The sequence below is a fragment of the Falco peregrinus genome, chromosome 2, assembly GCF_023634155.1.
Source record: "Falco peregrinus isolate bFalPer1 chromosome 2, bFalPer1.pri, whole genome shotgun sequence".
In the NCBI taxonomy this organism is placed as follows: domain Eukaryota; kingdom Metazoa; phylum Chordata; class Aves; order Falconiformes; family Falconidae; genus Falco; species Falco peregrinus.
Genome location: NC_073722.1, coordinates 27,936,960 through 27,961,050, shown reverse-complemented (window position 1 = coordinate 27,961,050; position 24,091 = coordinate 27,936,960). Strand labels below are relative to the sequence as shown.

The following is a 24,091-nucleotide window of genomic DNA, read 5'->3' as shown; positions in this document are numbered from 1 at the left end:
GCAAGTTGTGAGCACTCATGCTTAGGGAAAGGACGTTCAGGCACACATGAGCAGATTATATTCCTGGTGACAGCATAACATTTGAGCTTTATTCAGCACACAGAATTGATCTGTATTAAATTTAGCTCATAAAGGCATCTATATATTCTTTTAATAGTAAATAAGTCAATAAATGGGAAGGAAGGACTACACTTTATTACTCAAAAGGCTACAAAATGCATGAACCTTGCACATTGTTTTGACTTCCAGTTCAACTGAAAAAATGGAAATTTATGAGAAAAAGTTTTAAGCATTTTTCTGTTTCTTACCAGGAATACCAGCTGAGTACTAGTATTCAGAAATTAACAGGGCACAACTATTATTCTCAAAAATGACTACAGCCTAACTATTTCTACAATTTAAGTAATTACCATAATCTTTTGGATTTGACTTAAATAGCTTGGAGATATAAAATATTTCATTATAGGCATTTTTAACATGCTTTGATTGACTACTAAAAGCAGTTGTGTATCTCCAACTCTGAAAGACGCCAACAGATGTAGGTAAACAAAAAAATTATTTAAATACAGTATTCTTAGCATGCTATACTCATCTACTCGTATTTTAAACATTTTTAATGAAAATGGGGCAGCTTCTGACATTTTACCATTGAAGTCAAAGCAGATTCAGACAGATAAAGGGAATTCCAATTCAGGATCAAACTATGTACTAGACAAGTACGAAATTAGACTATAGATTCTTAGGTGAATTAGATCATTCACCTGTTTGGAACTGACCTTTTTAAATTTTAATACTATGGGAAGCCTACAACTGATATTTTCTAAAGGAACAAAGAACTGTCTGTAATTCAATGAAGTAATTTCTTTCAGACTGAAGACCAAGAATAGAGAAACAAATTATTCTGTTCTTGTTCACTACATTTCAACTTTTCTCCTGGAAGAATATTTCTAAAAGCTTTTAAATCTACATCTTTTGGTTTCCAACTGAATTTTCTTCAGGTCATGAATGTGAAGGCTGGTAGAACTTTCTTATGTATTTCATTAATACTTGCATACCTTCCAATTTGATGAAAGTGCAGAAAATCTTTGGTTAGAATAATCTATAGATAGCAGGTATTTTTCAAACGCAAAGTGACAGCACAAGAGAAAGTGGGGAAAGAATTGATCTAAGTAAAAAAAATTGTACCTGGTAACTTTAGTTGGATGATTAATGGGGCATCACAGAACCTGAACAACAGATGTTTATTAATGATGAGAGAAATGGAAATGACAAACAGAAAAGTGAAAGGAATACTAACTCTTGAAAGCAGAGCTGTGCCAGGAGACGGGGGGGACATAAGGGAGCCCTGCCAGGAGAGAGGAAGGACATATGGAAGCTGCTGAGTAGTGGCACATCTGTCATTATAAATGTTAGAGGACATTTGGAGTTATGGGTAAGGAGAGATTTATGTTCAGAACAGAAAAAGCTATTGGACTAATGTAAGACAGGGAAACCTGGGAGCTTTGTGTTCAGAGGAGTTTGGCCCATGAACTATAACAAAAACACATTCAAAGGCAGAAATGCCCTGGGGCTGGATCTAGCATTTCATTTCTCAATCAGCAAGGTCTAAGGTAATCCACTTAGAGATGCTCTAAGCATGGCCAAACTTAAATACAGTCTTCCTCCTTTTTTTGGACTGGAAGAGCCGTTCACAGTGTTTTCCTCCCTTCTCACACTTTCTCTTAAAAACTGATTGGAAGGAATAAATAAATTTCACTAAAAGATGCAAACATATGAAAGTGCCAGATTCAGTCAGGTCACACCCTAGCTCCCGGCAGCACAGGGCAGAACTGCAGGATTTAGAAAGGAAATGCGTCTGTGTCCAAACAGGCTTGAGCTCATTCACACAGCTCCAAAATTCACCTTGAATGCCTGAAAGCTGGATTTGATAGAGGGCTTTCTACCATAGCTTTCCAGGCATAGCATGTGTCCAGTGCAATGCTGAGGCTGAACAGATACACCACCCAAGGCCACTAACAACCAACCCCCTACTATTTCTGGTGTTCACTGTCCTCAAGTGTGATGGCAAAAATATTATAAAAAGTTCTCATAGACAGGCAGTAATACTCATTGTATGTATATATTTAATAAAGTTTTAGGGGCTTTTTGTGTGTTGTGTCCTTCATGTCTGGGACATCCAGTGTGAAGTCAGTGGGTCAGCTGTGTTTGTCAGTAACTGGTTTGTGCAGACCATTACCTGTTTGCTATTCGTAAGGGAAGTACTGAAGCCCTATCCCTGGACACCACTCAAACTGTTACTACCACTTGATAACAGGCTGATACCTACACAATCAAGACTAGCAGATCTGGCTGGCTAACCACACACTTAAGTCTCATATGAAATTTTGGCCTTCATGTCACCATTTCTTTGCTTTTCCTCCCTCACAATTTTGTGATTTGTTTAAACCGGAAATTACACAGGACAGCAGTCAGAACCTATGCCTTTCCAATTCCAGTTATCTACCAGTATATTAATAGCTTAGGTAATACAGTCATCTAACAGACTGTCTTGGCACACCTGCATGCAGAAGTGAGATAATTCTGTATTCACCTGCTTATCAAAGTACAAGGCAGAAGTCTTGGTCAACTTATTCACTAGAGACACTTAAGTCAAGCTACTATAGACCTAAGTCACCTTAAGTGCAATTGTCATTCATTTCAGGCAGTCTTCTGTGATGGAAAAAACCCCAGAATGTCATTCTTTGGAGTACTGGAATTTACATTAAAGAACCTTTTTTCTACACAACAATTTTGGACCTCGGATGGTTTGAACCTTCTTGGTATTTTTAAGAATAAAGCAATCATTTAATTCTTGACAATTATTAGTGTTCTTTTACCAAAACTGGAATGGATGAGTGATATTTATGCTAATATATTAAATATAAAAAAGATATTGATGACTCAGTCTGCTTCAAGAAAAGGAGCAACAGGCTGATATTCTTTACCATTGCTTCAGGGAGTTTAAATATAAGCAGGTAAGATATACCTAGATAACAAAAGGTCACACAAGAAATTTTCAAATATGATGGCAGCATATGCAATGTTAATTTCATTGGGGAAAAAGAAAATACAGTATGGCTTTGCCAAAAAAATCAGAAAATGAGTATGTGAACAGGAAAGCTATAACAAGAGATATCAGAAAACCTTATAAGATGTAGCTGAAATTCTGCTTATAGATGACAACATTTGAATCATAACCCAACACTTGTGTAAGGGTTTGATTTGGAACAGACAGAACTGAAAAGTAATTTTCTAAGATTCAGTTTATTGAATTTTGTCCAATAATATGCTGAAAAATCTGATATAAATTTCTGATTTTTCAGATTAAAGATCAAGGTGATTTGCTTCATATTAGATCATAAATGATCTGGTTTTGCTCTGTCAATGGTTCTTTCTGTAAGTGTCTCACACTGATTACCCTGAGGCAGGGTTTGTGTCTTTTTTATGTTTCTGACTCCTAGAATAATTTTGATTGCTTAACAAACACACAAATAATAATCAAAAAGGGAAACAACTATTTGGACTTTTCTATAATTATGATGCAAACTATGTGTCAAATTACTCTCAGTACAAAATAGAAAATTTAAGAGAAAGGTATAAATAAACTACTGAGGTGATCTGGAAGGTGAGAGTTTTGTTTGCAGAATGTTTTGGTTACTACAGCTAAATAAACCTATATCTAAAGAACAGGACCAAAGGGGAAAAGAGAACCTTAAAGCAAGTTGTGATGGTCAGAGGCAGACACTAACCACCTGTTGCTTAGATCCAACCGCCTTGGAAGTAACTTGGGTCCAGAAGTAGGCTTTCATTCCAAAAATCAGGTGGGCAGTAACATAAAGAACAGGTGTGGAAAAGCTGTTCTACGAAAGCTGACATACCAAAACGTCATGCAGTATCGCTGGGTCATTACAGTGGTCCAAATCGATCCATTAGAGTTATGAAATCCCATGTGGATGAACATCAAAGTTTCTCTGTCTTTCTTCCCCCTTCTTAAGAGTAAAAATTATTAAAAAGTTTCTAATTACTGAGCATTCCAACAATATATATTCAGATATACTCAGATGAGTTTATCTGAGTAATAGTACATAATAAGACCTTGAGCTGAAGGTTTCAGTTTAACCTCTCTCATTAGGGAATTTATACCTTCTTTTTTAGCATGGATGTTACTGTAGTCTTTACTGATACGCATAATTGTAATGAGCTTTGTGGAGCTTTTTAATCCTGACAGAAGCTGGAGCTGGATACACTGAAGCTCACTACAGTTACAAATACCAAAGAGGATAAAAAGAACTTTAAAAATTACTGAAATGTTAGCATTTTCTTGGTGTCACCTTAATATAGAAGTCCATAGTGAGTTCTCTAAGAGCTAAATCATATCAGCTAGAGATCTACCAGTATTTTTATAATACATTGCCAATTTAACATTTATATTTCTAGCAATTTCTGTGTACAGCATTTTGTGCACTGATATTACATCAGGCCTGCAGTCCTTCTATCAGAGATGCTGTCTGAATCCGTGGTGTGAGGAGACAGTTTTCCTGAGTGAAACCAACAGTACTAACAGATGCATGGATGCATTCACTGTAGGAGTTCTTTGCTGATACTATTTTACGAAAATGCCTGCAGCAAGAAAGTGCTTTTAATAGATACACACCTGAAGGTTTCAGGGATAGTAATTCTGTTGTAATCACAACTCAAATATTTTACTATTCAATTAGAAATTAGTATGAAAGGCTGTCCAGTGTAATTGGTTTTCCTTCAGGAGAGAACTACTGTTATTTTTTTTCTTGGTGACTGCTTAGTACAAATACTGACATTTCAGTGTTCTTGACATTTCAAACTACAGCTCATATCACTTGCACTGATTAAAGATCCCATTACCCCTTCATAATAGAATAATTTTTTGCTTAAGAGACTGTTTGCCAACAATAGAGTCTTTCCAGGTTTCATATATAAGCTTGGGTGTGATCCAAGGCCAGATTAAGCTGACCAAATATTTTCTTTTCTCAATTGAAGTTAATTTGGAATCTATGTTTCTCAGTGTCTTGGTTCTGCTTTTGCATAATAAAGTTAATTGTACTACCATATCTCAATGGTATTATGAAGTTAAAGCCATTAATGTCCAGTGAAGCACTCAGATATTACAAAGTAGTAGGAACAAATTAAGCATATGGCTGAATGGCCCTAGCTAAAACTTAAAGTGGATAATTACACTTTATCTACCCAAAAAATCACACTGGAATTTGCATTTGATGCAATACGCTACAGTATCAGCCACAAACATATTTACAGAGTTGCTTTACATGGATAAGCATCCTATTTCACTATAAAGAAGCTATGTTATCAATAGAGTGACAGTGTATGATTTGTAAAGTAGTTTGCAAATTTTCTGGATGGAGAGAACTAGAGTCATGATGGATCCTGCTCTTCTTCTTTCTATTTAATGTTTCCATTGTAGAAGCAAATAAAACAAATATATATAACAAGAAAAGGAGAGTCAATTGCCTTAGACTGCTATTACCCAATTTTTCAAAGCAAGGCCAATATCTTTACAAAGATTTTGTAGGAGTTTTTTTGGCTTCCTATCACCCTATTTTCCATATTATTTTTAGAGCTTATGTGTCATAATCACAACTAAAGATACTAATGCCTATTAAGTTGTAAATCAAGTAAGACAACAATGTAAATTCAATGAGTTTTTTCTGTGAATGTAAAAATATCTAATATTGAATATTTTGTGAAGTTTCTTTCTCTAGGATACATCTGTGCCATCATGTAGTGCCAACCACTTTTATAGAGACAGCTTCCCAGACCATTTGAATTACTTTTTCTTTGACTAGGGAACAGACTTACTGTGCAACAGCAGTGTGACACCAGAACAAGTGAAATATCTTATTAATGAGAAATGCACTACCTGTCAGGGGCACAGTTGCAGAAGCAAAGACTCAAACCATTAATTCAGAAGACCATGATGGCCATAAGAAAAAGAAAGGATATCTCCTGCTTCATTCAGGAAACTGGGCAGGACTGAATATGAGTTTTGACAAGCTTATGCAAATGCAAGTGATTTTATGAAAGCTAAGAGAATAACGTACTGGAACAGAGTCTGCCTTTAATTAGATCTGGCAAGCTGGAAGGAAAGCCCATTAAGCCCGGAAGCTTGTAAGGTTCAGGGTGTGTTCAACCACCCCAGAGAGAATTAAATTCTCAAAGACTCTACTCTTCTAGGAGCTCTCCCACATCAAGGACAAAATTGCTCCATTATCAACTATTTAGAATCTAATCGAAAAAATATAAATTCACTTTGTATCATGGTTGTTTAATCCTCTGGTAAAGAGCACAGTCTTTCATTGCCATTCATTGTTCCTGGCTACCCACAGGAAAGAAGTGTGTTCCATAATGATCTGCGTAAGTTACCCACCAGTAGCCTTCAGGACTGCAGGAATGAAAATCAAATTAGACCACAGAGGTAAATCAGCAACAACTGAGAAAGGAACAGCACAATCTTATAGACAGACTGCTCCTTCACAGCAGAACTACACAAATGCAAGTGAATCACATATGAAAGTAATTCCTGTGGAGACAGAATTTGAAGGCAAGTCTCAGAAATATGTGCTTGACTCCTTTATACTAAGTAGTGAAAATGGAAAAACTGAAAAATAAATGGAACAGATGGTTAAAGAGCAGATGGCATATCTCTCCAAAGATAAGGGGATAGATAGTGTTTCCATTAAGCTTAGCAGTTTTCAATTTTGAAACTGGAAAAGGAAGGAGGAATACAGACAGTCTCTGTAGCCTAGCTAGACTGTTTTGCTGTTCAGCAAACAAGACTATTCTAGCACTCAAACCTCAGCTGTCCAGCAAAGCACAGCCCTCCAGCAGTGGATACAGAAACTGTATGCACTGTATGTATTTGACAAGAAAATGTCCTTAGTTTGCTCCACCTGGAAAACAAACTGAAATCTTGCAAGTCATTTTTCTGGCAGGACTGCTGCTTTCTGTGGCTTTGTGTCAATAGCAAATTGATTATGGATGTGGTTTACCGAGGGACTTCTCTGATTCTCCTTCCTCCCATGCCTGCCTGAAGTCACAGGCTCTGGACATCACACAGACTCCCACTCCTACACCCCAAGGTTGCACTGCAGCTGTGTTCAAGCACAGTCTGGTACACCCCTCAATCCATAGACAGGAATGGGACTGGCAGAGTGAATCAAGAACTGGAAGTCCAGCAAGGAAAATGACAGCTTCAACTTACCACCAGCAGAGAGGAACAAGACAAGGACTGGTGAGCAGGCACAGGGCAGGCACTTTAGGGGCTCTTAGGAGGTCAGCCATGGTCAGGTGTCAGGGATCACCTTGTCAGCATCTCCCACTGCAGCTTAGCACCTCAAGCTCCTGCTCTTACACTGCCAACCAGAAACAAAGCCATTTGAGATGGTAGTCCTAAGCAAATGTCATGTACAAAAGACACTCAGGGCAGTTCTGGATGTGTCAAAATGACAGTCTGTAGTCACCATTATACACCTGCTGTACATGATGTAAGTCTACCCTTGGGCCTGACCAGCCAAGAGCATGACATAGGGTAGTTGCACTGCAAAAACAGCTGGCATAATCTCAGTGATTATTCCCTTTTTCCTGGAACAACCAGAGTCCCTAAATCCACTTGCAACTTACAGGAGACTGCTAGAGAGACCAGGCCAGTGCCAGTGCTCCCTTGCCTGTACATCCTTCTGTAGTCTGACTTACAGACTTCAGAAGTGCACAAACCACTACAGCTCAACTCAGAGCCTTCATACACTTTCCCAAACTTCTGAAAAGTTCCCAATGCCAGACAATCCTCCTCTGGCAATGCTTCAGAGATATGATACGATAAAAGAAGAAAAGACTAGAAAAGGTATGTGGTTAGAAACTCCACTGGTTCTTGGGACACTCATGTTGGCAATAGGAGAAACTAAGAACTGAGTCTCACTGTTTTACTTAATATCTTGCTTTTCTCCTTCATAACCTCATGACAAATTTTGTCCTTCTGCTTATGCTCTCTTTCTACTGGCACCATTTGGCATAGCCAGGTTTCATAAGATGATGGCTATTTCTTGCCACATTTCTTGGGTATGTGATTCCTCAAAGAAAGTGTGTTGCCCTATATACTTGAGTCCAACCCACCCTATGAGTGTGTAACCCATTTTGTTATGAGGGTGAGAAGAGAGCAGGAGCAAGCAACCTTGCTCACCAAAAAGTGTGTGCTCTTCCTTTGGGGCAGATCAGGCAACAATACATTTTGTTTAGCTATCAAAAGTTGAAAATGGCTTGTAGCAGGCCTCCTGGTCACAGATCTCATGTGAATCACTAACAGTGACAGCAGCAACAGGCAGCACAAATGCTGCACACACTCAGAATGGAGGTTGTGGGTGAAGGGTGCCCCTGTTATATGGCAGTAGGTGCGCAAGGCACTCATCCCCTTTGCGTGAAAAAAAGGCTTGATTTGCTGAAGTGAAAAGGTACCTGATACACCAGACACACCAAACACGTTCCAGATATAACTGTTACACTTGCTTCATGGAGGATCTGAACTTAAGTACACTGCCTGTGTAGGAATTCAGTACTGGGACCTGGCACTACAGAGGTTCCCTACAGGTACATCCCCAGATCAGCCAGACCCTCTGTTATCTCTGGAACAGGTGAATGCACGTTCATATATGCAAATGAAAACCAGTTAGTAATCACTTCTAATGAATTGTAATGCTTTAAAAAATAATATCATAGCATCAATCAGCTACAGAATTTACATTTAAGTATACCTATTTGGGGAGATCATTTTCCATGCACCTTGAGAAATTAAGCCAGCAACCAAGCATTTTGCTATTAAAATAAAGGTAGTATCAAATAACATATTTGCACCATAAAAAGTGTTTTCTTTGATGACCCACACATCAATATCACTGTGTCATTATTTTCATCGAACAATAATTAACACTTTCAATTTTATGTCTTGCACCATCATACATGGTTTTAGGGCACCATAGGAGATGCACAGAAGATATCCATGACACTATATATTTATATTGTGTATATATATATTTGTATATATATATGTATATTTATGCGCAACACAGTACATTATATATATACTCCGGCTACCAAAAGAAATAGATAAAGTCAGTTATATGGAATATTGGAGGAGCAATTGTGAAACCTTGAAAATAGAATCTATTGTCAGATTATGTACCAGGTAGAGGAAAAAAAATGAAAGTAAAACATATATATGCCATGACTTAAAATCAAAATTAACATGACAATGTAAATAAATAAACTTATGCAGGGAAAATACCAGACTGGAATCATCAAAAGTTGTTGCAAGGCTTATTACCTAGTTCATGACAGCACGTGTTCATCAGTGTCCCCCTGTCCTGGTTTCAGCTGGGATAGAGTTAATTTTCTTCTTAGTAGCTGGTGCAGTGCTGTGTTTTGGCTCCGATGTGAGAACAATGTTGATAGCACACTGATGGTTTTAGTTGTTGCTGGGTGATGTTTATACTAATTCAAGGACTTTTCAGTTCCTCGGGCCCTGCCAGCCAGAGGGCTGGGGGGGGGCGCACTGGAAATTGGGAGGGGACACAGCCGGGACAAGTGACCCAAACAAGCCAAAGGGATATTCCATACCATATGACATCCTGCTGAGTATATAAACTGGGGGTAGAAGAAGGAAGGTGGGGACATTTGGCATTATGGCATTTGTCTTCCTGAGTAACCGTTATGTGTGCTGGAGCCCTGCTCTCCTGGGGATGCCGAACACCTGCTTGCCCATGGGAAGTGGTGAATGAATTCCTTGCTTTGCTCTGCCTGCATGCACAGCTTTTGTTCTTACCCTTTTTTCCCCACCTTTCCATTTTGTTATTATTATTACTGTTATTATTGTTGTTCTTACCTCCTTATTCTGTTTAAATTCTTAAATTGTTCTTATCTCAACCCTTGACTTTTACATTCCTGTCTGATTCTCCTCCCCATCCCTCTTAGTGGCTGCATGGTGCTTGGTTGCCAGCCGGGGTTAAACCACGACACCCCCAAAAATCTAAATCCTTAGGAATTTATGCTCTTAGGTAAATGTGAAGAAATTCACTATTTGAAAATTATGGCAATTAAATGGTGGGGGGATCAGCTGTGATCTTTTCTAGAGAGAAAAAGTAAATCTAATACCTTTCCATCATATGGCTGGCTAAATGTTTACATTTAAAGAATGTAACCCCTCATCTACGTAATATAAAGACCCATAAAAAGTTTCAGTCAATAAAAAATATTCAAAAGCCCAAATGACAGAAAACTAAAATGAATAAATTCTTATCTGATTGAGTTACCATAAAATATGGGCATATTAGGCCCATATGCCTAATTTCAGAGGGCTTTCTGTATCCATCTCAGACTATGAAGTGTTAATTTGTTAGGAAAGAAAAACATAAAGAATTTATTTAAGTCAAGAAATGCTTAGAATATTTAAAATGCATTCTGATTTAGATAGAATTATTAATTCATCTGGCTGGTGTTCCTCATGTTGAGGTCTTATTAAACAGAAACTGTTACAAATTTTATAAGTGAAAAATTGCAAGAATTCGGCCCTCTGCCAAATTTAATTTTGGTTAAATAGACTGGATCATATAACAGAGAGATGGCTAGTATTCCTTGTTTTCATTTACGAAAAAGGTACAACATATTTATTAAAACATTAAAAAAATCTCATTTGGGCCTGAAAAATCTTAGTAATTCACATAGTGTCCATTGAGAATGTGATTATTTTATAGCTAAGTTCTAAGTAATCAATATAGTTGAGAATATTTACTTAAATTAGACTAACCAGAGTCAATTACACACCCTAACTAACAGGCAATTTACATGTGAGAAACCAGATGCTAGTTGTCAGAAGTAGCTGCCAAAGCATGAGCTGGGAAAGGTTGGGACTTAGAACTTCTATAGACATTTAAAAGAGAACAAATCTAGGCTTTCACCTTCGCTTTCAAAAACTAGCTTAACCTGTCTGTTTGGGTACAATTCATCTGTATCTGGTATCCCTAAGTCACTTTGAAAATATTCCTTAAGAACACTGTGGTGGTTGCATTACATTTGCTTATTTTCAGTGTATCATAAGATGCACTCTTGTTATCAATGTTTGAAAAGGTGTAGGTGAGGTACTTTGTCTTGCTTGTTTGGCCCTGGATCAGGTGAGAATCTCTAGAATAGTTTCTTTTCTTGGAAGAAAGCATGCATGTATGTTGGGGGCAGCTTCAATAATACAATAAGTTGGGACAGGGTGGAGAGAAGCTGAGTGGGGAGAAGATTATCGTCTGGTTAGACAAGAGGGAAAAAAAGAAAAAAAGCAGTAACCTATAGGAGGGGAGGTTGCAGTGGCAAGGAGCTGATTTATGGCAAGGTGAAGATCCAAAACCAGGCCTCAGAAGTGATGAAAATGATGACTTTCAAAGGGATCCCAGTAAGACTGTGTGGAGTTTGTGCAGCTAGGAAAGCCTTTTAAAATTTCACTTGAAAGAAACAGATGAATAATATTGTGCCCTAGAAAAGACACAGATGGCAAGTGGAAAGATAAGTTTTGAGACCTTTTGTTAGTTTGCCTTTCTCAGCTTTTTGTCACATTACAATCAGGGCAACTTTAGGCCCTGAGCCACCTGATCTGGCTTTGTAGTTGGTCCTGCCTTGGGGCAAGGACGAGAGGACCTCCAAAGGTCCCTTCCAGCCTCACTTATCCTACAGTCCTATAACCTTTGAGGGGATGGTTTGTATTTTCATTGATCACATGAACATAGCACAACAAATTGTAGTGGACATAAAAAAATAGGCACTATGAATTTGATATGTGGAAGCTTCTTAATGGACGTGAAATGCATAGGACTTTGCTTCCCAGCCCATGACCTATGCCTATCATCTCCTACCACTTGACTCTATTAGTGTGGATCTCATAACACCTGCAAAGGGGCTTACATTCCCTACCACTGAAAGGATAGACAGACTCAATCTTCTGAACAGAATAATGTTGTAAAAAATCCCACCCAAACCTTTACCAACTGTCATCTATTGGAATACTACAACCTTTTGTGCAAATACTTTGTGTCCACAGAAGCACAGATGAAATCTTTCTCTTAAAGGCATCGGAACAAAAAAAATAAAACAAATAAAAAAAAAAAGGAAAGTGAGAATCCGACAGATTTCCCCAATTAATTTCACTAAAAGTGCTTGTGCATACTGAGTACATGCTTTTATCATTAGAAATATAATTGAGACATTCAAGACTCTCTATTTTTAATCTGAAAAACAGACATGCTGAAATCTATTACAGAAAAGTTTCTGAGAAAACCATTGGTCAACAGGAATAATAGACAAATTAAGTAAAATTGTTGCACAAACTGTCAATGCAGCAATGGAATGTTTTGCCTGGTATCATTTTAAGTGACTGAAGATACAGAGATTCTTTTGCTTCCATTGAAAGACTATTCTAACCTGCCTGATCTGACTCTAAGGATGTTTTTGCTGCTGCCAAGTTAAATCCAGATAGTTTCTTCCCATGTCAGAAGTTACACCATAGAAATAATCAGGTAGAAATATTGGAATAGCAAGCAGTGCAACACTAAGTAACTTCTCAAGGAAGGACAGGTGTTTTGCTGAAAATTAGAAAGGAAAGCTTGTGAAGATTTAACAGTATGCATGTGAAATAAGCATAGCTTTGTCTGAGTTTTACTTCCTCTAAATTTTTCCCCAGAGAAGAGCAATCTCACTAGCTAACTCTCAGAAACGTAGTGGAAGGGTAGAATGAGGTCCATTTTGAGGGCCAGTTATCTCCAGTCAGCTGATAGTCTTGGTTAATGCTTATCTGTAGGGAGCTGAGAAGTCCCACTGAAATGTGGGAAACATAGAAGTGGTATTTTACATGGAAAGAAAAGCATTTAAAACAAGCCTACCATCTGTGGACTGTGAGCTGTATCTGTAAAACTCAGTGACACTGACAGTGTTGAGCACATATTGCCTAAGGTCCCAGATGCTTGGCCTCCAGAGCAGACTCCAGACCTCTGGGCCAAGCACATTGACTTCCTAGTTTGCTTATGTAGACAGGAGTCTCAGAAAGGGAAATATAACAAGTATGTTCAGCAATAACTTCCCAAGATTCAGACATAGAACATAAAAACAATCTGAGAAGAAATATTATATCTTAAGCCTGTTTTATTGTAAAAGCTTCTGACTTAGTGCTTCAGAATAAAAATAAGCATCAGCTCATTGTATTGGGCAACACTTGTAGCACTGGGCCAGGCACTTCTGCAGAGAAATGGTATTTTAAATCTATTTCTGTCCCTAGTTCTTCACTGATCAATGCACCCTGTCCTTGAAACACACAGAGGAACACAGAATTCCCCCAACCACTCCATAAAGATAGGAGGGTTTTTTTTCACTACCCCGCTCTGCTGATGAGTGGAGTGCTTCAAAAGGGAGGCTTGAAAGTACTGCTTAAGAGTAATATGTGACCTGGAAGTTACAGCATTACCTAGGAAAATAGAGATGCGGGCTTGAAGCCTTTCACAGCCAAACAGTATTCTACCCAGGTCTTCTGCAATCTAAGGGGCTATTTGGAGTAAAAGGGTAATATTTTGCAATCTCCACACTTTTAAGCAGGAAAATACCTATGTAAGCTTACTGAGTTTTCTTGCTTTTCTTAGTTAGCTTTTGCAGACGTCTGAAGGGTGTATAAATAGGCAAGAGGCACTTTGTCCACCTGCATATGAAGTCAGATTCCTGCAGTGTATTATAAGCCCAGATCAGAGACTGTAGAATAGATATTTTCAGAGCACATTTGGTTGTGTTAGTCTTTTGAGAGAGATGAAGAACAACTCAGGTTTTAGATTTAGGTTTGTCTTATGAGAAGGCAAAACGATATTCAGTCATGTCGAGCCTGACAACGTCGCCACAGCATTTATCTTCCTGACATAGCTGTGCACTGTCTGAGAAGCAAGGTAAACTGCCTGCACAAAATCCCTTATTCTGCAGCTACTTTGCCAATGGTGACTTAGACCAGCTTTAACTCACAGCTCACTCATGTGTTTCTCTACCACACTGCAGTTACTTACATGCCTGTACTGCTGATACCTGAACAGCTGCATAACTTTGCAGCACACGTGGGTGTGGAACTTCACGGTTCTTCAGAAACTCTCCTGTGTGATCCTCAAGAGTGCTATGTGGTGTTTACACATCTGCAGGGCTTGGCAATTATTAATCAGGATTTTGAGGCTTTCCGCTTGGGATTGAGAGATCTTGGTTCTGTTATCTAACCTTTAGCAAAGTCCTTTTTGGGGATATGGCTCTGTGTAATAATGAAGCTGAGTAAATGTCAGATACTCTCAGTAAATCATAGAATAATACAAATTTTTAATAATACAGTTGAAAGGGGACAGGAAAGATCATACAGTCCGTCCCATTCTTTCAAACTAGGATCAAGTCTAAATACACCATTTCAAACATTTGTCATGTGTGATTTTCAAGTGCATCTGTTGCTGAAATTCCACAACGTTCCTGTGCAGTCCTATCTCAGTGCTTGGCTGTTGTCACCATAAGAAAATGTTTATTATGCTAAACCTAAATCCTTAATGTGACTAGAGACCATATTAGATAAATTCTGTAATTCATATACTTTTTTCATGCAGATAATTGGTTTTTCAGAATAAGCTTTGTTTCCTTAAAAAACCTTCAATTACTTTATTTTTTTGTATGTTTCTTTCATACAGGCTTTTTTTTTATGTGATCCAGATTATTCCTTCCAGAAAGTTGTTTTAAAGGTTTATTTTCTACTACATCATTTTATTACTGAAATGTTCTCAATAATAATTGTTATTTTATGCCAGTCTATTCTGGTAATGCCCAGTGTGGGTTTGCATAAGAAAATAACAATCCCTGTCCTAAAATAGACAAATGCCTACCAGGGGTTTCAAGAATGTTTTAGTATATTTCTGAAAGCCTGATTTAACATTTCCATTTCTTTTAGGATTAACTGTTATCTAATAGCTGTCATAGGGGATCAAAACTAAGGTCTGATTTACTCATTGTGCCATCTTTTACAGTAGCAGGTGAAAAACGTATTTTTCCTATATCATCAATGGCTTTACACGTGTGTATGACTTTCACTTCCATCATTTTCCTTACAAGTTGAAGAAAACTCGACCTGTAATCTCTGTACGAAAGCTGCTTAAGTTTGGACAGACACTTCTAGTTTCTTATTTCCCAGGTAGTCCAACATCTATTATTATGGGTCCAAACATTCCCATGTCTTGCTTCTCAAGGAAGCCAGTAGTAAATAACTGCAAGTAGAACACATGAAATAGGAAAAATACAGAAAGATTTTTTCACCTCTCTGTCCTTCCAGGTTCCAGAAATAAGACTATGTCTGTGCCTGCCCTGCCCTAGTTAATTAATTTGCTTAATCCCTCTGCTATTACTATTTACTCTTTTAACCACCACAGCTTTACAAATTAGTTCCACAATATAAGTATACACTTTGCAAAACTAGTTTCTGTAATTTACTTAATATCTTCTGCCTGGCACTATGCTTGATCACAACTAGCTCTTCCATTTTAAGCAGCAATAAGTAAATACTCTGTGTAAACCTTTCTCCATAATATTTTTTTTATTTCAGAGTCTTTATTATACCTCCTCTCAATCATCTATTTCCAAGCTGAAGTGCCTTAGTTCTTGTACTACAATTACTAATTAGAAGACCTAATTAGCAGAATGCATAGACAGATAATTTCATATTCAGCACATTTCTTACTTATCATCTTGTTATTGTAGTGTCCTTGTTGTAGTGTCACAGTTTGTTGAAGTAAACTCATACTTGCTTCTTCTAGTTTTGTTTTATTGTGTTGTTTGTTTGGGTTTTTTAATTGTAGTTGGGAATCAAACTTGGGCTTCAATTCAGATATACAGATCTTGTACCATCAGAGTTTCTAATATTCATGTCATAAATGCACAAGAAACTAATTCAGCAGTACGACTCTTCCAAATAAACTTTTATTATTATTTATCTGTCAAAAAGACAAGTGTCTGTTTCAATAGGGGTGTAGTTTGTCTAGTCAGGTGTTTGCAGCAAACTTGGAAGACTGGGTTTAAATTGACTCCATGGAATTATTTTCCTAAGTGCCAAAATATGTATTTAAAGTTAGGAGATCTGCTTGTATAGAATAAATTCAGATACTGGCCCATTTTAATCATGACTTATAAAGGAATGTTTATGTGTAGGGTTCTATTTTTGAAAAATAATGCTTCAAAGGACACGATAATCTGTTTTATCTAGCACAGTATTATCTTCAAGGCTTAATTTTAACAATCTCAAAAAGAAAGAGCTTTTTTCCTGAGACTACACAAGTAGAAAAATGTGAATTTTGTGTTTTTCATCTCAGTAAGTCTTTTTCCTAAATCTAATTCAAAATATAGGATGCGTTAAACATGCTCAAAGAAAACAACTCTTTAAAGGCAGTAGGTAATGAGGGGATTCCATCTACATTTTCTACTGTTCACAGTTGGTTGAATATGCTGAAAAAATTATCTCATCAAATTTGAGGAGGTGTATTAGATTTATTGGCCTCTTTTTGTAACAGTCACGAACTAATAGACACTTTTCTTTCTAAATATTTGCACAATGGACTAAATCACCAGAGTGCCTATGGTCAATTATTTTACATTCTGCTATCCACCAAACAACAAGTCATTTCAAGGAATAGAGTATATGTTAAGGTTTTGATGGAAAATTGATCAGAAGAAAAAATATTTTTAGAATATTTTTCTCGTCTAATTAATCTGGTCAGAGCAATCTACTTACATAAGTAGGAGGCAGTGAAATATCTTTCTGAAGCAGAAAGTGCAAGTTTGGTAACAGGCATCCACTTGTCAAAAGCAACCACTCACCTTTGAAACAAGGCAAGGCCTTATTTTTAAAGCTGACAAGATAGACAGCCCGGAGCCCTCTAAGTGAAATACAGGAAACTGAAAATAAACCCAAACATAGCTCACCTAAATAAAGTGTCCACATCTCTGTAACCTCACCCTCATTGCTTCCTGTATCTCTGCTACTCTGACAACTTCCAGTTTATGGAGAGCAAACCAGAATTATTTGCTGTTGTATTAAGGAATGGAAATATCCATAGCCTATTGATTAATTTACCATGTAACAGGATTAATGTATCTTTTTATACTGCATAATGTTGACATAGACAAAATTAGTACATAGATGTGTTTATTAGGATTTGAGGGAAATCTGAAAATACCAGTGCATCTGCCTTCAAGGTGCAGGTGTATTATATTCACAAAAATTACATATGTTCAAGTAAATAAATAAAAGTCAGGTTTCACATAAGCTTCTGACTTAAAACTTTTGCTCTTTTAGCTTTCCTGAATTTCTATACAAAATCCTACTCTCGCTATGGAAAGAAACACCAACACTATCTGTATTCAGAAAGTTTTATGTCTCTTATATAAGGATGGTGAGCGCATACATAAGATAATGTGCAATTGGCCAAATAGATATAAAAAGTAGTATGACTTTTAGAATCTTAAAGCCAGAAAGAAATGCCTAGCTACCATATACTTTTAAATGTGATCTCCTATATTACAGGTACAATTTATGGTTTATCAAATAACTTATCTACAACTACAGGTGAAATGTAAGAAAGATTAGGGTATTAAAGTTTTGAGAAGGGATACTGAGGTAAAAGAACCCATGTATCTGACAGCTCAGCAGCCTGCAAGTTACACTGCAGTACCTCTTGCAAATTTAAAATAGAAGAAAATAGTAATGACATCAAAAGCCAAGTGTATGGATAGAGTGTCTGTCTTGCACAGATTAAATGATGAAGAAAGACTGAAAATACTGACTAGACAAACCAATTTTCAATCCTGTTGGAGCTTTGTAAATCCTGAATAATGAAGATGATTTTTTTAGTGGCAACACTGTACCATTCCTATTCATTTTTCATTAAAATGTGGTATATGGAGAAATTTCAGGGGTACAGTATGCCACAATCCCTGTAGCCACAAAGTGCTGAGCGATAGCAAGGGAGATTTTTATCTAAACAGGTGAGTTACCTTGTTTTCCTTAGTGACCGCATCTGGTAACTCCACCGGTGTATGTCTTCACTTAATTCCAGTTTTCTTAACACTATAGAATTGTTCAGACACCAAAGAGTGACATTCTAAACATGAGGCAAGATTAGTCATACAATTACTAATAATCTCCAGACACTGTTTGGAAAATTTCCTAAAGAAGTCTAGTAATTATTTGTCCTTGGTCTTGTTGGTCTTATTCTTCTTTGGTTTTGAAAGGGTTTGTGTATAAATCATTTTTACACTCTGTCGCGAAACACCTAGTTTTCTTTAGACTGGATTTTCTTCTGTGATACACTAAATGAAATTTGAAAAAGTCATGCATACCATTCTTAAACTTCAATCTTCTTTGTTCCAGTTATTGCAGATTAAATTTTGAGGTTTGGGGGAGAGTGGCAACTAATTAACTGGGCAAGTATTGTATCTGGATGCACTGCAAAATAATATCTATCTATGACAGACCGTGATTTGTTGGTCCCATGGTAGCGTATTTTGCATCAATAAAACCTTCAGCTCAATAAAGTCCCAATATGTTCCAGAATTACAATTTAGTGAAAATATATATTTTCAAAATGTATCAATCCTCATAAATTAATTACTTAAACAAATGTTGAATGCCAAAAATTGCCCTACCCTGTCACTGTATTATGTTTATCCCTTTATTGTTTTTTAATGTAATAGTGCCAGAGGCCTCTATTATAAAAATAATAAATTATTGACGTTTGAGATTTTGCAATATTTGATATCAAAATCGGAGTGCAGAAAGGCAATCATGCTGACACAAATGCAGGTAGGGTATAGTGAAATGATATTATGGAAAAAGGGGAAAGAGTTCAAACAGAATAATATTTCAGACAACTCTGAGTCTCATATGATTTTTGTTAGTTGAATAATACAGCATTAAATAACATTCTGTTTAAAGATTTCTGTTCCTGTTATGGGAAAAAAATCAACTAAAACAAAATCTAAAAATTTCTTCCGTCTTCTAAACATGAGTAATGACAGTTTCCTAAAACTGTGAAGAGATATATAGTTGAATGAAGAACAATGAAATTCTGATAGATTCTCCACTTGACTCATAGTTGTCTGTGACTATAATATCAATAAGATTTTTTCCCAAAGGGGAGGTATCTGGTAATATTATGAAATTTGCATTTGTCAAAAAAACCCTCAGAATTTCTATGAGGACAAAAAACAAAAACCTTTCAAAAAAAAAAATAACAATCTGATACGACTTGTTATTACAAATCAAGGAACTTTTTAATTGAATTCAACATTTACCTCTGTGTTCTGCCAGAGTGAATTTCATTTCCATGTGCTGCCACATAGCCTGGAAGTTCTGTCATCATATATCCTGAACTAGATGCTTAATGCTGGAGCAGGTACAACACCCAGGGATATCATGTACAACACCCAGTGACATATTTTTTTTCTGCCTCTTTTCCAGCAGAAAGTATATTGCTTATTTCTCTTGTAGCTGCTTTTATTTGGCTGTTTATATAATTAGATTTTCCCAGTGTGTTTTCCCTAGAAGCAGGACCTGATATGATCTGTGTAAGCAATCAGCCATTATAGTAACTAGTCATAGCAGCTAGGACATTTTTCCCTACTGCAATGTAAAAGATCCAGATTGAAGTTTTGTTATGTGTATAGAATAACCTTCAGTGCCACCAAGGTAAGCTACAATGTCCTTGTGCACTGTTTCCTTAAGGCAAGTTCTGTCCCACTGTCTTCTAAATAAGCAGGGATACATGGGCCACAGAGATTTTCAATTTATTATTGCCTGTTTCCAGTGCCTTGATTGTAGCACACTGTTTACCAGTGTCATGTAATTTCTCTATCACATATAACAAATATTTCCAGGTTTTCCACTGACAGAAATTGTTAGGTAGTTCATGTTATAGACTGATAAGAAAGGTATTTTATTACTTGGACTTAGTTGTGAACAAAAATATTTCATTGATATCATGAAATGGCATCATAATCAGAATAAACCACAGTAGAATTTTAGGGAAGAAAAGTCTACTCAGAGAAGTGAGCATGATTAATCTTTTTTTCAAGATGTGAGATCAGTGCATGACATGACATTAAAAGAAGAATAAATAGTTATTACAAACAACAAAACCACAGATTAGAGACTAAGTGCAAACGCTCAAAAATTGCTTCTGCAACAGCTAATAGTAATGTCTAAAGTAAAAATTTAAAAGAACCTCATAGAAAGCAGTCTTTATGTTTTACTTTCAAATAAGTAGTTTAATCTGTACAATCTATATATCAAGGTTGCATGATGGTTTTACCAACAGGAGGAAGACTGAAACAGTTGTTCTTTCTCAATCAATGGACAACAGTAGTTTCAAAATTATGGTTATTTAAACATCAAAAAGTACCAATAGATTGAAGTAAATTCAATGTATAGCAAAGAGATCAAATGTACTTTAATGTCCAGTGGTCACTTTTTCTCACCTTGTCTGGTTATCGAAGGAAGAAACAGAAAACTATTTCTATTGCACCAATTCGCACTAATGAAATAGGGATGCTAGCAAGCAATTTGTATGGTCATAGTCCAAACAGAAGGTCTTCTCTTTTCAACATACTAAAAAGTAACCATCTACAGTTCTTTACAACTTACAAAGGCAAACTTACCTAATGAATAAATTTTGTGTTTTCATGCAAAAGCCCCATGACCTTCCCCACACAGGAAGGCAGCAAACTGGGAAGTCTCACCTGTATATTGAAGCTAATTCTGGATTATTGGCTTAACTTTTTGCTTCCCAGGAGCTGTTCTTCCAACACCACTGTAAAGCAAAACAAGGTATATAAAAGATGATTAGATAACCAAGTGATCTACCTTTAAAAACAGTAGTTTCTGAAGTATAAACACATTGACCAGTTATGCAGTTTAATGAATCTGCCACTTTGCATCAGTAGTATTTTCTAAATGAAGTCATATTCAGTATAAAAGCCTTATTATTATTCAGAACACTTCTCAGCTACAGCTGTAAGATTTGATTAAATCAATATGTGCCTCCTAGGAACAGCTTGTTGAAGGAAAGCAGCGTGAAAATACATGCAATGTTCACAGGGCAAGAGGAACAAAATGCCAGGCTAAATTCCACAATGAAGTCAGGGTATGTATTAAACTCTACCTTCCTGAGACTTTGCCTCTATTACAGCAAAATTCTTCATGACTATAAACTGCTAAAGCTAGAAAAAATTAATCTAGATGTTTGAGATTACTGTGCATAGAGTCCTGCAACAACCTCTCTGGCTGTTTTTGCTTCTTGCATACCAAAACATGTCAGGTGATACAAAATTAAAATAATGTAATATGCCACAAATCCGACATCATAGACTCGCAGAATGGTTGGGGCTGGAGGAGACCTCTGGAGGCCATCTTGCTCAAAACCCCTGCTCACGCAGGGCCATTTGGAACAGGTTGCTCAGGATCCCGTCCAGACGGCTCTTGAATATCTCCAAGGATGGAGACTCCAAAACCTCCCTGGGCAACCTGTGCCAGTTTCCAGTCATCCTCACAATGAAAAGGTGCTTCCTGATGTTCAGAGGGAACCTCCTGTGTTTCAGTTTGTGCCTCTTGCCCTGTCACTGAGCACCACTGAAATGAGTCTGGCTCTGTCTTCTTTGCACCCTCTCTTCAGATATTTGTACATATTGGTGAGATGCCCCCAAGCCTTCTCTAAACTAAACAGTCCCAGCTCTCTCAGCCTTTCCTCATATGAGAGATGTTCCAATCCTTTCATCATCTTTATGGTCCTTTGCTGCACTCTTTCCAGTATGTCCATGTACTCTAGAGCCCAGAACTGAATACTGCACTCCAGGTGTGGCCTCATCACTACTGAATAGACAGGAAGGATCACCTTCCTTGACTTACTGGCAATACTCCTTGTAATGGAGCCCAGGATACCATTAGCCTTCCTTGTCACAAGGGCAGATGTCACAAGCTCATGTTCAACTTTGCAACCACCAGGACCTCCAGGTCCTTTTCTGCAAAGCTGCTTCCCAACTGGTCGGCTCCCAGCATATGGGGGTGTCTGGAGTTGTTCCTCCCCAGGTGCAGAACTTTGCACTTCTTCTCCTCATCTGGAACTTGATGAGGTACCTGTCAGCCCACTTCTCCAGCCTGTCAAGGTCCTTCTGGCTGGCAGCACAACCCTCTGGCGTATCAGCCACTCCACCCCATTTTGTGTCATCTGCAAAAGATCAGTGTTCATTCGTTACAGTAAAAGGACATAAAATGAACATTAATTTGGTATGTAGAGGCAACAGTTTCAATAAGCAGTGTTAGAATTTTATTTTGATCTGCAGAAGTTTCTTATCGTTTATGTCATACGTGTTGGGAAGGCACAACTTCTGGCATTTACTGTACAAACTAGACTTTCAGAAACAGCCATGAGTAATTAAAAATACCTACTACTAGGTGCAGGTCAAAAGGAACTACAACATGAATTCCTAAGAGATCAGCATCCACAAAATGGAAGAGTTACAATTTTGCTAATGGCTTATCAGAGTACTATTCTGATGTGCCTTAGCATCTCTTTGAAAATGGGTATGTATTTTTCCAATCGTTATGCAGGTGTTCTTATGAAACTTAAGTATATTATTTTCTTGTTCAGTATGCAGGACCCAAAGTCTTGCCCACCACTTCTGTGACTCCTCTATTTTGCTGTTAAGTTGCCTTATCCACTAGAAATTGAAGCCACACACAAAAGAAACAGGGAATGGATGTTACAAATGTCAGATGATAAAGCAGTATCAAATCAGCTATAAACTTTAAAGAAACTCCATATACATAGGTAAGTATGTATCTGGAAAAAATTCTTGTGCATATTGAAAGATTAAAAAAAAAGAAATATAAAGGAAACCGGCATGATTCAATATTAAAGTAAATTATACATCAGATGATCACTTTTTCCTTATTATTTCCAAAGACCCAATGAAATCCAAAAGAGGTTACAACAGCAAATGGTTTATAGAGTTCCTAATGAGCAGAGGCTGCTGAAATCTGGGAAGTTACCCACAGTAACAAGACAAGTATTAATGAGATAGATGCTTATTGTTTTCCTTCCCCAACACTAAAGCAAGACAATTCTGCCCCAGGAAAAGGAGGTTTTTGGAAATCAGTTCATGATGCAGAATGACACTTTTTCATGGCCTACCGATACAATGGGAGGGGCAGAGCTGCTCAGATGCACAAATAGAAGCCACTACACACACCATTTTACGTCACAATTCTATAAATGCTTCACCTTGTTCCTCAGGACATACTATCTGGAGCATTATAAATTCAATAAAGTCAATTAATGTGAACTATTTCTAGGTAGTCTTCTATTAAAAATCATGGATTTAAGTCAAGTAACGTCTACTTTTCCAGATCATGATCTCTTTCATATCAGAGATAAATAACAGAATCTGACACAAAAAAGGGAGCTAAGTATGCTATTTTTAAATTCAAGTCTATTTTAAAAAATATAACCTCCAGCAACTCCACTGTCACTACAAGCAATGAAAGTGATAGCCTTGGAACGACAAACTGTTTCCTCAGTCACATCTGTTACTGCAATATTTATGAACTGCTTTCTCATCATAATAATTCAACTGCTGCTGTTATTACAGAGACAAAACACAAGAGCATGTCTAATACCAGTTATCATAACTAATATAAAAAATTGTTAATCAAATCCACTGTACACATGTGAAAGCTACAGTGATCACTGTCTCCAAAAAAATCCCAACTATTAGCAAAACATTTTTATTGCTCTTGAATTAGAAAACCTATGGGCTATTTGTAAAGTATATTACCGCAATAAACATAGACATATACATGCACTTATATATGCTAACATATATATTTTCTCTATCAGCTAAAGGTCCATGCTATTCTCAAGCTAAAAATACT

General features: G+C 37.0%; 1 long non-coding RNA gene across 1 annotated transcript; it reads right to left on the bottom strand.

Moving 5' to 3' along the window:
- Window positions 1–3,935: 3,935 nt before the first annotated feature.
- LOC114013804 (uncharacterized) lies at window positions 3,936–20,965 on the bottom strand. The gene is made up of 3 exons (XR_003557011.2): window positions 20,902–20,965; window positions 7,295–7,445; window positions 3,936–4,028 (listed from the first exon to the last, which is right to left on the bottom strand). It is a non-coding gene; the product is annotated as an uncharacterized LOC114013804 (long non-coding RNA).
- Between the last annotated feature and the right edge of the window lie 3,126 nt (window positions 20,966–24,091).